Source organism: Gopherus flavomarginatus, chromosome 2 (genome assembly GCF_025201925.1).
Source record: "Gopherus flavomarginatus isolate rGopFla2 chromosome 2, rGopFla2.mat.asm, whole genome shotgun sequence".
In the NCBI taxonomy this organism is placed as follows: Eukaryota; Metazoa; Chordata; order Testudines; family Testudinidae; genus Gopherus; species Gopherus flavomarginatus.
The window spans coordinates 229,390,744-229,408,515 of NC_066618.1; positions in this window are offsets into that span (position 1 = coordinate 229,390,744).

Consider the following 17,772-nt stretch of genomic DNA (forward strand, 5'->3'; position numbering starts at 1 on the left):
ACAGCCATCCAACAATAATTCCACAGGATCAGAGTTTTTTCCTCTCAATTTCAAGCCCTGATTTTGAACATTAGCAACCGTGTTCTACGTTCCACTTGATTTTCCTGCTTTGAGTCCCTTTGATTTCATAACAAGTATTTTGAAACCTTGACCAAAGTTCCCACAACTGCTCCTCTGTTGCTAGGTAGAGTTGTACATGTACCTGAGTAGCTGTCTTGAGGGCCATTTTGCAATTTCAATATTTGTTTCTATTCTGAATAGGAACAAAAACAAAATTTCATATTTTTCCCAATCGGTGAAGTTAAAAAAAAAAGATTGTGGGTCAATCGAAATGTTCTGTTTTGATTAAATTAAAATGGTTTGTTCCAGTTTTACCTTTTTAATTTTATAATTAATAATATAAAAGTTTCTAAGTGTAAAACCATTTTTGAAATAAAAATAGCCCCAAATGTTCCATTTCAATAAGGCTGAAGCACTGGCTCATTTTTTTAAATACTTTATTTCATTTTTTTTTTAGTCAATTTTGACAAAATTGCTGAGTTCCCTTTGGAAAATGTTGATTTTTGACTAAGTGGTATTGTCTGACAGAAAAGTGTTTCAACTAGCTGTATTATTAAAACCACTCTGTGCCATAGATGAATAGCACATAAGACATTTGATCTCCAAGCCCTGCTCTCTAGGCCATATGGAAAATTTTGAAACTGTCTTTAAAAACAAAAACTTTATCTCTTTATATTTTACTCAAATTTTCACATTGAAACTGAACCTGACGAGGCAGACATGAAGAAATGCCAGATCTTCAATGCTCTGACTAGTTAAACCAATCACCATGCTCAGAACCATTAAAAAAAGTTTCTCCGTAATATTTTTGAAAATTAAGTCCAATTTGAGTCTTCCACTAATATTTCAGTTCAGACAAAATTGTTTTATTAGTAGAACTTACATGAGTATTTGTACTAGAACTCATGACAATCACATTTTTCTGACCCCTATAATTTTTAAGAAGATTAGGACACATAAAAGATGCTTTATAACTCTCAGGGATTCCATTTCTGCAGCTGCTGCCTACCATTGTTTTTATAAATCCAAGGGATACCAATTCAACTGGCATTTTTATAGTACCCAATGACTCCGAATCTAAAGGTTTTAGCACTACCAATAATTTTCTACTTTCCAAAGGCTATTGGCAGTCTCATGATATCCAGTGACCTACAACTCTGAAATCACAAGGCAGTGTTCTTATGACTTGTACTGTCCATTCCAATGCTGATGGAGAGTTGAGCAGGTTTTAGACTTATTATATATGAAGTAAAAACTGAAACCAAACATTTTCAGCTTATGCTAGGGAAGACTTCATTTGCTAACAATTAAAGTCAATCTTTAAGTTACAGATGGAGCTAAATCAAAGCCTCAGATGTGAACATCCTTGTACTTAGGGAAATATGGATATACATCCAATTCTTCACTCTATAGTAGGACAAAAAGTCTGGATTCAAACATCCTCAGCCATTTTGGCCCAAGGGATTAATTAATATTTGGGGTCTTCCTGTTTGTTTACATTAGGAAGAAAAATAGATGCTAGAGTCAAGTATTTCTTTGATGCAATCCTGTTTATTTACAAATAATTTACAGAAAGTCCTGTTTCCCTGAAAACTGTAGGAATCAAACAGCAGGAGACCTTTTCTTTGCTTGCAGTTCTGAACTCTATTCCAGCCAGCACTCTTGTCATAAACAGATGGTTAAGGGTTAATGTCTCTTTTACCTGTAAAGGGTTAAGAAGCTCAGTGAACCTGGCTGACACCTGACCAGAGGACCAATGAGGGGACAAGATACTTTCAAATCTTGGTGGAGGGAAGTCTGTGTTTGTGCTGTTTATTTTGTTTGTTGTTCGCTCTTGGGAAAAAGAGGGACCAGACGTACAACCAGACTCTCCAAATCTTTCTGAATCAGTCTCTTATGTTTCAAAATAGTAAGTGCTAGCCAGGAAAGGCAGATTAGTTTTATATTTGTTTTCTTAACTTGTAAATGTGTATTTTGCTGGAAGGATTTTTACCTCTGTTTGCTGTAACTTTGCATCTCAGACTGGGGGAGGGAGGGAAGTCCCTCTAGTCCATATGAATCTGAATACCCTGTAAGGAATTACCATCCTGACTTTACAGAGATACATTTTTACTTTTTCTGTCTTTAATTAAAAGCTTTCTTTTTAAGAACCTGATTGAGTTTTCCTTGTTTTGGAATCCAAGGGATTGAGTCTGAACTCACCAGGGATTGGTGGGGAAAAAGGAAGGGAATGGTTAATTCCTCTTTGTTTTAAGATCCAAGGAGTTTGGATCTGTATAGCTTCCCAAGGCAACCCAGGGAGGGGAAGTCTGGGAGGGGAAAAGGAGGGAGAAAGGCTAATTTCTTCTTGTGTTCAGAACCAAGGGGTTTGGGTTTTGGGTTCCCCAGGGAAGATTTTGAGGAAACAGGAAGTGTACCAAACACTATATTTTTGGCTGGTGGCAGTGTACCAAATTTAAGCTGGTAATTAAGCTTAAAAGTGATCATGCAGGTCCCCACTTTTTGGATGCTAAAGTTCAAAGCGGGGAAAAAACCTTGACAACTCTACCCAAAAATCTCCCTCTCTTTACTTTCTCTCAGGGCCTTTTCAGTCCTTGTCATGCTGTCCACTTGGGTTAGGCTACTTTTCTCTGCCTGTTTCTGACTGCAGACATACCCCTCCATCAAACAATGCCCAGCAAAAAATCCTCTGCCCACAAAGTTCAGTTTCTGACCGGCCTTGCATGTGGACTATATATTGTTTCAGTCATCCTATCCCAGAAAGAGCTTAACTGCTTCTTACATTTATCCCGAAGGGATGGTAGCTGTCATACTTACCCATTTCAACAAGGTTTTCACCCAATCTTCGTGAAATTTCAGATTTGGATTTAGACATTGCAATAGAGTCTAGGGAAATTCATACAGCTAATGTGTATGTTGCTCTTGTTGATGGAAAAGTAGAAAATGTTGGTCCCCAGAACCGTCAGTCTTTCATGACACTAATTTACTCAATAAGAAAAAAAAAAGTGCACTCATCTCAGTATTTCACAATATGAAAGAGGCATTCATTACCTAGCTGTGGACCTAATACAAAGCTCACTGAAATCAATAGAAAGATTTCCACTGAATTGAGTGGGCTCAAATCAGGTCCTCTCTTAACTGTGCCCTAATAGGATGAGTAAATGTTCATTATTTTGATTGGTGTCACACAGGTTTCCTGTAGATAAGTCAGTAAAATCTACTAGGCATATGACAATTACCTAAACTAAAGTAAACCAACCATCACCGCATCTCCTTCTACATACATATGGATACTAGATACAGATCTTGTTTATTTACACAACACATATTATAGCTCTTCAGATCAAGTCACATGACACAGTATTGGTTTTAGAACTTCTGTTTTTCATGCAGCAAATTTAAGTTAATACAGCCAGTTATCTGCCCTGCCACTTCCCTGAAATGAAAGATATGTTAACATGCCACTTTATGTCAAAATTAACAAGTGATTAGATGGCGCCTGCTCACCTTGGGACTTTTCATTAACAGGTGCAAACCCGCACTTGGAGCTTACAATGTCTTTCGGTGAAATTCATTAGAGGCATGTTTACAGTGTCAGCTCCTTGGACACTGACGGCCCTCTGACTTTTGGCATATAACTACATTGGTATCTGAAGAGGAAGGTCTGGACAGGCTATAAATTGACAAACATTTATCAGCTTCTAGAATTCTGAACTGAACCTCTAGTGGGAGGTCAAACCTTATGGAAAACATCAATGGCTCCCAGAGCCCTGTGACACCATTTCCCTGCATGCTTGGAGTTAGGTTGGGTAGGGGACACAGAATAGACTGGAAACTCCTGCTGATACCAGTAGGGAGGCTTCTATGTGGGCTGATATGAGCATGCACTTTGCTGGGCCAATGAGCAGCCATGGCTGCTCAGCCTCTCAGTGGGAGGGGACAGCCTGACTTAGAGACAAGAAACTAATTTTCGTTTCAGTGTTGAGGTTTGAGTTTGGGTTCTCAGACAGAAGCAGAACAGTGCAGGGAGCCTCTGATTAACGCCCCCTCTCCACAAAGGGAGTCTTTGAACTACAGTGGGATTTAGTGCATGGGTCAGGCAGTTCAAGCCCTGCAGAGACCTGCATCAAGAGGGGCAGAGATCTGCCCCTGCACCAGCTAGTGAGAGCCAGCTGAGACCCCCACAGTACTCCAAACCAGGGAGACAGGAGGGGACCCTACCCCAATAGGGTAAGTAGCTCAGTAAGGAGACTTTTTCCTTTTGTTTAAGCTAGACAACATTTCAGTGTTGCAACACTTGTCTCCAGACTCATTGTCAGTGTACCACCCACCTTAGAAGGGGGCTGGGGGCATGTGTTGATTCATTAATGCTTATTAGTTAACCCCTGGCCCTTTCCTTTGCCAGCCCCTATTTGCCTGTTCTCCATAAGTCCCTTGGTACACTTATTTTGCGCTGTACCATTTCTTTGCTAGGGTTGCCCTGATGTGCTTTATTGTTTCTTGAGTACTGTGTTTTATACTCGGTGCCAAGTAGTAGCATTATTCATTTTCCCAGGGGATAGCACCCCTTGTGTCTCAGGCACAATGAGGACACATCTTGGGTGGAGACAGCAGGTGTCAGAAAAAGAACCCAGAACCCCATCAATGTGAGGAGATGGGAGAGCACTGTGAGGAGGTGGCGAGCACCCCATAGCAAGCAGCAGGGAGGAGGTTAGAGCCATAATTCAGGAGCGGGGCCACAGATGGCTTCACTGCTAGGATTTAATTTACTAGAAGATTTTAATAGGCAAGTAGTGTCAGTTCAAAAGTCATTGCTCTGCCCGGGAGCAGTAGTCCAGTGTCACCTAAACAATCAGGCCTTACAGTAGAAGATAGGGAGCACCTTGCTTTGTGAGTGGAGCAAAGCAGGAGGCTTGGAATCCTACAAACCCTTTATGGGAACATGAATCCTCTGTGAAACTCCAAAGGAACCAATTATGAGTGTTATCAGCACTGTGAAGGTCTGGCAAAGAGTCCCACCGCACCACCAGCACCAAAAGAGGGGGCCCCAGTGCCTTGATATAGTGCCCTGCAGTACTGAATGGGCACTAGAGCACCAAAAGAGGTGCTAGCATCTGAAGTATAGCCATCCTCCAGGACAGTGGTTGAGAATGTAGCAAGAATGGCCCCACACCTATAATTTTAATACCAAGTTACAGCCTTTCCTAACACTGGAAGGAAATACCCTAAGGGATTTGATGTCCAGGGATATTTCCCCTACATCCACAACTGACAATTGGTTCCAGCTAGTGGGACAAGTTCTGGAGAAGTGGACTCACTTGTCAATGATAGCAGCCACTGTAAGAAAGCTGTGTCTTTTATCCTAGGCCAGTGGTCCCCAAACTTTTCAGGGTTGCACCTGTCCTTCCCCTTACCTCTTTCCACACACATCCTGGGACTGGAGAGAGACCACAAATCCGGGGGGGGCGGGGAGGTACAGAAAGAGGTAAGGGGACTGAGAGAAGAGTCCGAGTGGGGGCCGAGGCTGGGTGCAGGGCCAAGGCTGGGGCTGGGCCATGGTGGGGGTCAGCAGCCAAGGCCACTGGGGGCAGGGCCAGGCATGGGGCAGGGAGCGGGGGACAATGCTGGGGGTGGGGCCAGAGCAGAGCTGAGGTCAGACTAAGGGTGAGGGTCAGAGCTAGGTGGCATTCCCTCCCCCCACCATGGGGCCTGGCCAGGCGCTGCTGCACCCACCCACCTCAAATTTTCCTCCACACTCTATGGCGGCACGCCCCAGTTTGGGGACCACTGGCTTAGGCAGTAGAGGCTGATGCCTTAGATCCAAAGGTCCCAGTTTCACACTCTACTGCTGCTGATCACTTGGTTTATAAGGCAGCTGTCATCCCCACCCTTCTCTATGGGTGAGAGACCGGGTTACCTACAGACATCTCAAGCAGCTGGAGTGGTTCCAGCAGCACTGCCTCAGAAGGATTCTTAGGATCAGCTGGGAAGACCAATACGCAAACTTCAGCATTCTCTCTGCAGCCAACATCAGCAGTATAGAAGCGCAGGTCATGAAATACCAACTCCACTGGTCTGGTCACTGTGTACGTATGCCTGACACTCGCCTCCCGAAGTAAGTACTCTCTCAGTTAAGTCAGGGAAGACCTGCTCACAGAGGGCAGTGGAAGTGCTTCAAGGACATACTGGAAGTACACCTTATAAAGGGAGGCATCAACCCAACAAACTGGGAGGACTTGGCATGGAACAGAATACAGTGGTGCCACCCATACACCAAGCCACAGTCCACTTTGAGGAAAACAGACGTGCTCATGAGACAGAAGCAACAAAGGAGGAAAGAAAGGGCACAACACTCCAGCCCACAACTATGTCTCCTCCAAGATCACACCTGTCACTCATTTTCTGTGAGAAAATCTGCAGGGCATGAATTGGGCTTCTTAGCCACCTAAAAACCCATCAACGAACCCCTTTGGCAGACATCAACCTTACATCAAGGAATAGCCGAAGAAGAAGATCTGTTACAAGTGATGCCCTGTATGGGGAATTGAACTAAAAAACCTCCAGCCTGTGGAATGTAAGCTATGCCTGTTTAGTGTCGGCAACTATCACCTCTGGTGGTGGATAGGCCACACATAGGTTAATAAGCCTGCCACTGTATTGGTTGAGAGCTGGATCTTTTAGCACAGGAAATAGAGGCTGATATATGAAGATCCAGAGGTCTCACATTTGATCCCTGCAGATGACGACTCAGCCAGGGGTGTCAGCATTAAGCAAACATTACAGCCAAAAAACATTGCTAGTCCTCAGGATTGCCAAAAATCGCTCTGCTTTTGCTCAGAATTTTACATTCGGCTGTAAAAGAGGAGAATGTTTACTTCCTTGTTAACAAAGGAATGCATCACTGAAAGCAAATAGTGTGCATAGAAGTCTCTGAAACCCATGATAAACATTTAAGCGTTCTGATTACCAGATGCTACACAATTCTGAGCTAGCCCAAGGAAATTCTTGAAGCTGCCAAATTCTGATTTAGGTAGCATAACAAGGCTCATAGCACTACTAATTGGGGCTGCAAATAGTGTAACAGATAGAGACATAAAAATGTTTCTTCTTTTAATGTTATTTTGTGGCATTCCATTGCCTGTGTTAACAGTTGTTGTTAAAGTTTGAGCTTTAGTACTTTACCTGATGTCAAAATAAGAAGTTTCCATCTATTTACTATATTAAAGTATCTTCAAGATTAGAGTATGGTATTAGTTAGCACGGAGCACACGTCATAGATAGAGTAACGTCTAGATTTCATATTGCAAATGGTATATAATCATTGAGTGTTTTGGTGTGAAAATCTGTTTCAATCATTTTGAAGATATAGATAAAAAAATTGCTTTTTGAATATAATAATACAAAAATGTTATCTGGGGTCCCAGTTCAGCAAGTTGCTTACATATATGCCTAAGTTTTGGAACTATTTGTGTAGTTAGAGATAAGCACGTGCTTAAGTACATTGCTGATCAGAGCCTGAATTTGCATACTTAAACAGTTACATACAAAAAATGGAATTTTCTTGTACATGAAAGTATTTTTGTATGACAGGTTTACAAATAAATACTGTTTGCATGTGTAAATGCTGTTATCTGAATTTAAGCTATTGAGAAGGAGCCTTAAATTTTTAAGTTAATTGTGATATCACTTAGCATCTGTGACACAAGGACAAGTATTGAAACAGAAAACATGGTTTTCATCTGCTTCTTTCACCTATACACCATTTTTTTTACTAAGTAGAATGACAACATGAATGATTTTGGCAATGTGTGTTTTAAAAACTCTGGTCTATCCATTAAAGTGCATCACAATAGATACAAATGTAAAGTACCTCCTGCAAAATTAGCCAGACAATAAACTGTTCTTTTTAAAAAATAAAATGAAAAAAGTATTTGCTATCTTTGTAATTTTCCCAAATACCAGCTCTCTATTATCCAGCATGTACATAATGCCTCTAATCTCACATATTCAAAAAGATAGGACATTAGTCCCATCCATAACAATCTCTCCGGCTTGCCATTCATTTTGGGTTTTAGTTCAAAATTTGTATCTTTATTTTAAAACCCTTGTCTGGCCTTTCATTTCTTCCCTATTTGCCTAGCAGAACTCTCCTCTCTTCTCTTGTACACAACCTCATTCCTTTGGGGGGAAATTGGGGGCATGAGGACATTCTTCTTTGTAGCTTATGCTATCTAAAACAGTCTTCCTGGGTCTGAAACACCTCTCTTCCTGCTGGCCCATGCATCTTAATATCTCTGCGTTCACTTTTTGTTTTAGTTTTGTAATGGTGAGTTCTAGAAGTCATTTTGGAGCAGAGTTTCTTGGAAAGACAGTACAAAATGAGTTGTGTTTTCTTTGGATGCCACTAGAACCACTTGATGGAATCGTCGCCTTATCACATTAAGTTGTGTTCCTATTTGAAGGAGGAACGACAAACCCCTGTACACCTTGCTCACACAAGTCTCACATTGATTTGACTCTGTATGCACAGAGAAAAGATACACCACAAAATAAGTACCAAAGACAAATATAACAAAACAGAAATGAGAGAGTCCTAACATGACAAATAGTAACTTTTTTAAAATACACTGTTACTGTATTTTTTAAAATACACTGTTTATAGTACATGAAGATCTCCATTTGATACACTTGGAGAATGACCTTGCAAACCCTACTTTGAAGTGAAGAGGAGTTCCATCTGGCATTCTAGGATCAATCCAAAGGAAAAAATATATAATGATGCATGCTGGAAAAGAAAACAGCTTATAGGAGGCTGCCTCTTATAACTTATACTTTCTTTTCCAGCATGCATTGCAGCTTAGCCTACAATTCCCAGAATGCCCTACTGCTCTGAACTGTAACTTGGAGCAGAACTAACTCGATCCATTTTTCTGCAGTAAGCAACAGCCATGGAAGGACAGCAAGTCACATCCTCATGTTCCATCTAAATTACATCAAAACAATGTAACATCAGGATCTTTAGTAGGCATTCCCATCCTAATAGTACCCACCATCACCAGAAACAGAAACAGCTCTTAAAATGTTTAAAGACAACTTTGATTGTATTCTGTCTGGCAAGGAGTCATTTATCAACAGTTGTGATTGTGAAATCTCTGCTTTATTGTTTTGTCTTTATGGTTCCTACTGTTTATTTGTATGGTTGTAGATGTGCAGACTCACCCCTGCAGCACCTCCTTCTGCTGACTTCTGGGAATTAGCTCTTTTTCCAGCCAGGAGCACCCTCTGCAGGCTGGTGATCCACTTGTCCTCTGGACCCGAGTGCCCCTTTAACTGGGGTGCTGCCCCCTGGGAGTACCCCACCAATCTGGGTCTCCCCTCCCTGGGGAACCCCAACCCACTATCCTCACTTTGCCTCAGTATATGGCTACTGCCCAATCTCCATCTATCCCCCATTCACTGGGGCAGACTGCAGTATCAGCCACTCATCATAGGCAAAGGGGTTTGGATCTGCTGCCTTTGCCTACCCCTGGGCTGCCCCCTGCAATCCCCAGTACCTCTTGGCCTTATGCTAGGTCACAGCCTGGGGTTTTCCAGGGAGGAGCTCCCCAGCCCTGCTTCACTCAGGTACCCTGTGTCTAGCTCCCTGCAGCCAGGCCCTTCTCCCTCTACAGCCAGAGAGAGACTGTTTGTTCCTGACGTCCCTGGCCTTTATATCCAGGCCAACTGTGGCCTGATTAGAGTGTGGCCCAGCTGCAGCCTTCCCCAATCAGCCTAGCCTTTAGAGCTGCAGCATTCAAGCCCTCCCAAGTCACTTTTTAAATCCCTCAGGGCAGGAGCTGGTAACCACCCCACCACAGGTCTCTGTCTGATTCGTAATTGTTTCTGCCTATTGCATAACAAATTTTGCTAGGTCTAAATCAGCTAAGATGATGGGGTCTGATTACAAAACAGTTCTTTAACCAATGGGCTAGGAGTGTGAAAAATGCTGTTTTTTAGTACTGTAGTTTAAAATGATTGGTTAAGGTATGGCTAAGAAGGACACAGGTTAAACTATATAAACTGGGGTCCAAAATGAAGTTCTTTGGAATCTAACTCCAGGACACAGTCCAAGGTCAGAGCTGCCAGACCTCAACACCCTGGCAATCATACTGTGCAGAAGCCAGAGTTCCCAGATGATCTAATCTTGACTGGACACCAAGTTCAACTGCCTTATTGGGAATTGTGTGCTTAGCATGTGTATTCTGTTTTGGTAACTGTTAATAATTAAGGATATTGCTATGTAAGGCTCTTTCACTGGTAAAAAGCCCCACAAACCCACATAAGATTACACCCTGAGCCCCTAGGAACTGGGTAAGGGAGAGGGTGCCTAGATGAACTGGGTTACACTGTGAGCCCATGGAAAAGTAAAGGTGTGTGCCGGTAACACTGTGCTTACCCTTACAGCAACACATCCCATAGGTGATGTTTCTGCTTTGTCAGTTAGGTGTTGATTTATGCCATGAAGCATGAAGATTTCCATTCCCTTTATTTATTATCCAATCTAAATTATTAATCCTTTTCTGAATCCTGCTTGTGGTGTTCAGCAGTCACTCTGTGCTTAAGGTGCTTGCGTGCAAGCCAGGCCCACGCTAACATTTTATTTTCTTTATTGACTGCCACTGCATATGAAGCAGAGGTTTACAACAAACTGTCCATACCAATGCCTCTGTCTTTTTCCTACATGGCAGGGATAGTCAAAAAACTGAAATTTTTATCCAATAGGAAATCTTGAGATTTTAAAATTTGGTTTTGCTCCAAATTGGGACAAAGTCAAAGTCTCAGTTTTTCATGAAAAAGATTCAAAGTATTTTGTTTTGATCTTATCAAAAAAATTTCATCATATGCACTCAATATAAATGTTTCCAATATTATAACACAAGTCAAAATGAAACATTTCAACCTTAGCAAAATGAAACCTTGTGAAAATTCCCCTTAAAATTTTCAACAAAAATAAATACATTCTCTTGAAGTGTTTCAGTTTTTGTTGAATTTTCTACCAGCTACTGAGGTATTATAGTTAATTTAGAATCCAGTAAGGCATACGAGTAGTTGAAAGTATTCATCCATTGGGATGAATGCATTTTCAACACTGGGTGGAATACTAGTCCGTTTGAAGTCAATAGGAGTATTGAATTGACTTTAGTGAGACCAGCATTTCATCCTTTGTATTCTGCCATTGGTCAATGGCCTAGCTTGGTTAGGTCCCTCTGGATCAATTATTCTTACTCTTTGTTGTTGTTTCTTTGTCAGTTTCTGATATGTAACAGAATCCTAGAAGTTCAGAAATTTTATATCTTTGTAGGTGGTGAAGCAGAAGAAAGGCTATTGGAAATAAAAGTCCATTTTTAAGTAGCTTAAACCTTTTGTTTTTGTGCATAATCAATAATTGGACTGAATCAGAGAACAAAACTAAAACTTAACTTTAAGATCAGTGCTTTGAAGTTACCATTGCAAGATAATTAGATCTTCTTTCATTACAGAGCCATATGTCTAACTTGAAAGAGGTCTTATAGCTGCATGCTACAAACAGTAAATAGTCACAAAAGAGCCATAGCCCACACATCTCCTTTGAAACTAAAGGTTTTGGTTTAGTCTTTCATAAAAACAGCAAAGAAAGAAAACAGATAAACAGCTAACTCTTTATCCATTCTGAGAGATAAATTAGCTTTGTTCAGCTGCATTTTCCCTTATTGTTAATGTAGTTAATAAAGGTGAACAAGTGTACAACTAGCATTCTTACTAGGTGACCACAATTGTTTTGCAGGATGCAAACAGCAAATGATCAGAATGTGTCTCCATGCTCCTCATGTCAACTGCAAGGAGAAAAAGGACATTTTAACATTTTTAACTGACATTTGGAAAAACTTTAATGCAGTTTTTTAACTAAATGTATATTATATTGGCATGGTCCGCTCTTGCTGGTACTCAGTCTACTTGCTACTTGCTCTAGCCTCAGTCTATGTCTGACTAAAGGCTTGGAGGTCTTAGAATGCAATTCCAAAACCAAGTCTTTCTAACTTTGGGTCAAAACACTTAGGGCTAGACCCACAAAGGGGATCTAGGCTCAGCATTGCAATGCTTAACTCTAGGTACCCTGCCACCCAGTGGAATCCTAAGCCCCTGGTTAGGTGCCCAGGATCCCTATACAATGCATGGGGAGAGGTAGGCACCTAAGAATAGAATTCACAGAAGCTGAATGGGGAGCCATCTGAGCTAGCCAATAGGAAATGCTAAAGAGAGGGGTATGGCCTTAGGTATGAAAAAAAGCCCATCCTGTGGTATTGCACTGACATCCACATGAGTCTTTAGCAAGGTTGGAATCACAGGCCTGAAGCACCCATGAGGAAAAAATGGTAGGTGCTGAGGGGGAGTGTGGGTGGGACTTAGCAGGGTGGGGCTTGGCAGGGGAGTGTGGGTGCAAGGAGTCTAGATGTAGGGACATGAGGCTTGGCAAGGGGGGGGTCTGGGTATGTGTCAAAGGGGTCAGGATGCATGGGTGTTGGGCAGATCAAGGGCACCTCGCCATACAGTGCCCCTTCCCCATCTCTGGGGTGCAATGCAGGCAGGAAGTGGGAGGGAGTATGGAACTTCCTGCACTTGGGGGAAGTTCCTAGAGATGAGTCTGACCAAGCTCTGGCCCCAGGAATGGCCTGTGAAGGGGAAGAGGTAGTCCTGTCTCCCCATACCTCCGCCCAGCCAGAAGCAGCTGGATCCCGGTAGACAGTAGGAGCCACCATCCCAGGACATCCCCAGCCCTGGGCACACCACGTTAGCGAGTGAGAGGGACAGAGAGAGCCCAGCCCCACCCTCCAAGGCAGCGATTTACATCTCCCCTGGCTGCTCGAACCAGACACACACACACATACGGACCCCTGATTCCTGCCCAGAAGAGGCATGTGAACCCATTTTTTCTGTGGGGAAAGAGTACAATCTGTAGGGAACATTAATTCTGTGCTTGCACATTGGCGCAGAATTCCCCTAGGAGTAATAGTTCCAATCCCCTGTATTAGAAAAGAGGCTGGATGTAATTAATAGCAAAATGTTTCCACCAAGCAGTCTCTCCATTTCAGCAGTGACCTATTTACATCTATAATAACTCTAAATAGCTTTAAATGTTCTAATGGATAGGGATATGCATGTCCTGTTTTCTTAATGCCAGCCATTTTTGGATGTCATCTGTCTTTGATCAAGCAATATGATCAGGATGCTGGACAGCTCTTTAACAGTTGTAAAGTCAACATCAGGAGCCAGACTTTTACCAAGTTTAAATCAATATAGCTCCAGTGGCCTTTTTTAATTTTTTGTTTTGTGAAACTCTAAGACTCTTGTTTGAAAATCATAACCATCCCTATCTCTTCCTGAAGCTAGGCATAGAAAAACATTGGGACCCAGAGCCTCAATGATATTTAGGCACCTAAGTCCCATTGATTTGAGGATCTGGGCAAGGTTGTTTGAGTCTCATTTCCCAAGTTTGGAATGAAGTGCCATGGTCTTATCATTTTAGAAGGAGATTTTCTAAGGCACTAATGGGAATTAGGCACCCAAGGCCCACTGATTTTCAATGGGAATTAGGTAGCTAAGTCCCCTTTGTACTTTTTCAAATCTCTTCCCTGTTCCTTGGGATTTGAAATTTTACTTGAGAACTTTGATTGGCTAATTTTGAAAGGTTATGTCTCACTACCCTGCTTTGAAAATTGGTTAGGCAACAAGTGAAAATGATTATATTAGCAGTCTGGATAAAATGCTGCATCCATCCTGAGGCATATGCTTACTGAATGGTGGTACTATGTCTGAGAAAGGTAACTATAATGCTTTTGCACTTTTTTCTGACAGTTTAAACTATCTGAGACCTTTCAGATTTGCCAAAGTGGGTTACATAGCTCCTAAGAAGTGATTTTCCCCCTGGGATTTTCATTGATTTTTAGTATTGGGTAGGCCAGAAATGCTGCAAAAGTTGCCTCTTCTCATACTATTTTGGAATTTAATCAGATGGTGTCATAAGAAAGGCCATATTGGGTCAGACGAAAGGTCCATCTAGCCCAGTATCACATCTTCTGAGAGTGGCCAGTGCCAGGTGCCCTAGAGGGAATGATCCATGCCTGTCGCCCATTCCCAGCTTCTGGCAAACAGAGGCTAGGGATACCATCCCTGGCCATCCTGTAATGGGGTAATTTAGAAAAATATTAAAGGACTCCTGCTAAAGAAGACACAGGCACAGATTGTCCCTGAGTCAGGATCTGTCACCTGCTGGTTTTACTATGTAAGACTAATCAGGAACAAATTAAGCTAGAAGTGGTTTATTAAATATAGGGTAAGTAGATATATAAATATAACTCGGAGGTCTGTGAGGGCATGAAGCCCAGACCCCTTTTCCTCTAAGGTATAATTTATGGAGGTGTTTGTACTTTACAGATCAAAATCATCCAGAAAGGGTTTCCTCTGGTTTTCTGCCTTGACTCTGGGAGGTTAGATCCGGACCTGCCACTGTGTTCCGGGACATCAGGAAGCACAGAAGGAACTTGGACCAACAGCAGCTGGATCAGGACTGAGCTCATGATCAGGAGGTAGGTAGTAGAGATGTTGCCTCTTGGAGCTCTCTCCTTCTCTCTGCGGCGCATGTTGAACATTAACTGAACTGACTTGCACGTGAGCTGTCCCATCCCCCAGAGTCCACGTGCACAGGGTTACTATACCTCTTTCATATCAGGGCAGCTTGTTAAAGAAAGAGTTTCCAAACACCCATCACAAATAAACCAAATAACTTTACAATCCTGGATAATAGCCACTGATGAACCTATCCTTCATGAATTTATCTAGCTCTATTTTGAACCCTAACTATCCTATCGACCAAACTAATCACCTCAAACTAGTGTAATCACTACTTGAAAGTGTGCTCAATGTTGTTATTCACTGATGCTGATAGAACAGGTTGGATTGTTTATTAGGAATAATGTATAGTTGCTCTTCAAAAGTTTATTTGAGCAGATGACCAAATAGCATAATGCCTGAAACTTGTTTCTTCTTACATTTTATTTATTTAGGGTGTCAGAAGTAATGCACAAAAGTAGCCTTTTTAATATGTGTGGGGAAACTTTCCTTCACTCACTCAAAGGCACTTGCATAAGTGAGATCTTCTGGTGCTGTGTGTTAGTAGAGACTGGTTGTAATCTAATAATATTTTCTTTCTGTCTCTGAGTTACAACTAGCTGAAAATTAGCTAAATAATTTCTCTCTCTCTCTCTCTCTCTCTGCCTTCATTAGGTTAATAAGAAAAAATAACTGTGGCTGAAAGAACAAAAAGAAAAAAATTTTCTGGCACAATTTATTCATAGATAGTAAGAAACAGTGGCCCATCTAACTATTATTACTGAAGGCAACATGACCTCATTTCTAGTTTGGGAGTGGAATTAGGAGAAGATTAAGTCTAGGTATCAAGATATTTCCAGTAGTGTTGGTCACTATGTACAATCTATGTAAGATACATGGCAGTAAGTAAAATGAAGCAACATATCAATGGTACTGTGACATACCTGGATTTTAATTCTTTTTGTTAATGATCATTTCTTGGGGAATTCAAAACATCATGAGAAGAGGGGTTTATCTTTATCCAAAAACAAGGCTGAGCTGAATAAAAGTATGGCAATCAAGGGAAGCATGAACTGCATCTTTAAAGATTCTTTGCTTGTGTCTATTCTTCGCAGTGTGCACAAAAATGACTACAGCTTATAGCAATAAGTCTTGGCTAGTTCTTATAATGCTTTCAGTCCATGACTGTTCAATTACCGTTAGTCATTTCAATCAATCCTGTGGGCGAGATCATTTTAAACCAAAGCATTGGGTTAGCCACAGAAAAAAATCATAGAGTTTAAGGCCAAAAGGGACCACCAGATCATCTAGTGATGTTTGAGCTCCTATAGAGCACAGGTCACTAACATCACCCAGCCACCTACACCTTAACCCAAGAACTGGCATTAGACCACGGTATTATGATCCTCAGGAGATTAAACTATTGTGTGCCACAGGCAGAGAATAGGAGAGAGTGAGGTGCACCGATGCCTAAGGGAATTTGATTAAGTGAGATATACCCAGGTGATTCTAGCCAGCAACCCAGGCTCCACACTGCAGAAAAGGCAACCTCTCCCCATCTCAGTCACCGGGAGAGCTAACCATGGTATCAAAGAAAAGACAGACCTAGAAGATATCAATATGGAATACCATGCAGTTAGACCTATCTCTCCGGTTGCTATCACCCATTATGACACAGAGGTCTAGATGAGATTTCAAAAAAGAGACCAAGGCTATGTCTACACTAGAGAGCTTACAGCAGCACCGCTGTACCAATGCAGCTGCTGCTGTAAAATCTCTTGTGTAGCCCCTCTATACTGATGGAAGAGAGCTCTCCCATCAACATAATTAAATCACCCCCAACGAACAGCAGTAGCTATGTCAGTGGGAGAAGCTCCCTCCTTCCAACATAGCACTGTCCACACCAGCGCTTATGTTGGTGTAACTTATGTTGATCAGGAGTGTGTTTTTTTCACAGCCCTAGCGACATAAGTTATACCAACCTAAGTGGTAGTGTAGACATAGCCTAAGTGTACAAGTTTCAATACAATTCAGTAATAATCCCTTGGAATTGTGTTTTCTGGAAGTATTAGCAAAACCTTGCAACTAGTGCAATGTGTTTTCTGTATAATCCACTTTTTTCATGTTTCCTCTAAGAAATGTTTTAGCCTTGCAAATAGGATGAAGTAAATGTTGTAGGGTCACATCTTCAGCTGTTGCATATTAGCATAGATGACTTTCTCACCCCCTGCTTCTTTATCCAGACTGATTCATCCATTAAGCTTCCAAGGAAAAAAACAAGCTTAAGAACATTTGTATGATTCTTCAGCAAGTATAACATTTGCATGTCATACAAAAATTACTAGGAGCTGATATCTTTCCCCACTAAGGCAGGTCAGGTGATTTAAATAAATAACCAAGTCAAAACACAAATTTGATTATTAGAGTTCTATTTTACAACTTAAGAGCTACATTAATTTTTCATTACAAGGCAGGGCAATGCACATAATGCAGAGAATAACACCTCTATTTAAACACATGTACATATATACAGTACACTAGCAAAATGTGAACACAAATACACTTTCTTTTTTTTTTTTAGAATGAGAAGAACTCATGGGATCAAGTCCATTCACTCTTCTTTTTCAACATTTCCCCAGATGATACTATGAAGTTACTGAATAACCCTATGTTTATTTTAAATAACTGGAAGATGCTTTACCATTCACATATGATTTTCTCCTTTGAACAGGGTTTTTGGATTGCTTTCCAAACATTTCACTTGTCGTCTTTTGTCAGATCATATTATTTAAATTTAAAAAGTTATAGTTATACATTGTAAATGCCATATGAAGGATGAAACCCATTTATATATATCCTATGGCTCTCTGACCCACAATGTGGAACCGAATTGTGTATTCTCTGCACAATGCGCAGAACCTCAAGTTAAGAATTCTTCATAGAGGAGGTCAGATATGCAATAGAATGTAGATCCACATTGAGATTTAGAGACTAGAATTTTGCCCTTAGTACATTAGGCACATGTGATAGCTCAGGGTAAAATTCACTATCTCTTTGAATGTTATTGTATTTAGAAAGGAGTACAGC